Genomic DNA, 1058 nt, shown 5'->3' with positions numbered 1-1058 from the left:
TTGGCGGGTCCGGGCTGGGGATTCGAACCCGCCACCTTAGGTGTACGTGGCTGGCGCCTTAGCCGGTTGAGCTATAGGCGCCGAGCCGGAACCTGTATTTTAAAAGCTTCCCCACCCCCAACCTCACCCCAAGATTCTGATTGGTTTGGAACCCCTAGATAATCCATTCCTCTTCCTTAGTAGAGGAAGTAAACAGGAGATGAAGATCACAGACCACTCAAGGTCACAGAGCTTGTCAGACCCTGGTCTCTAGAGTCTTTCCAAACCTCATGCCACCTAGATAATTGCAAGCCATTAATTCCCACTAACCGAGCTGCTGAGGCACTTTGTCTGAAAGCTAATGTGACCAGAATTGGCTGTGGGAGATGTTGCTTCGATTTAAGATCTCAATTTCTCTCAGGTATTCCCTATTAATAGCAACTGCTCAACTACAGATTTGTTCTGTTTGACCTAGAGCCCTGAATTGCCTTTCCCTCCATGCTCTCAGGAAGTCCTACGAGAATGAATACAGCAATCCTAAGCTGGTGCAGAGGCTCACGCCTGTGAATCTAGCACTCTGGGAGGCTGAGGTGGGAGGATACCTTGAGTATTGCTTGAGGTTGGAGATTTGTGACCAACCTGAGCAAGAGTGAGACCCCCATCTCTACTAAAAATAGAAAAACTAGCCAAGCACTGTGGTGGGGGGCACTGTAGTCCCAGCTATTTGGGAGGCTGAGGCAGGAGGATCACTTGAGCCCAAGAGCGTGAGGTTGCTGTGAGATGGGCTAAAGCCACAGCACCCTAGCCTGGGTAACAGAGTGAGACTTGGTCTCTAAAAAGAGAGAGAAAGACAATACTTGCCATAGGCTTAAAAAGGACAGCTTACTTCCCACATAGAGAAAGTAATAATCACTGATTTTATAGGATGCTAGACCTTTTTTTTTTTGAGATGGAGTCCCACTTTGTCACCCACTAGAGAGTGCAATGGCCTCAGGCTAGCTCACAGCAACCTCCAACTCTTAGGCTGAAGCAATCCCCTTACCTCAGCCTCCTGAGTAGCTGGGACTACAGGCACCTGC

The sequence above is a fragment of the Otolemur garnettii genome, unplaced genomic scaffold (genome assembly GCF_000181295.1).
Source record: "Otolemur garnettii isolate 467f Iridium unplaced genomic scaffold, OtoGar3 scaffold00060, whole genome shotgun sequence".
Lineage (NCBI taxonomy): Eukaryota > Metazoa > Chordata > Mammalia > Primates > Galagidae > Otolemur > Otolemur garnettii.
This window is presented reverse-complemented; position numbering follows the sequence as displayed.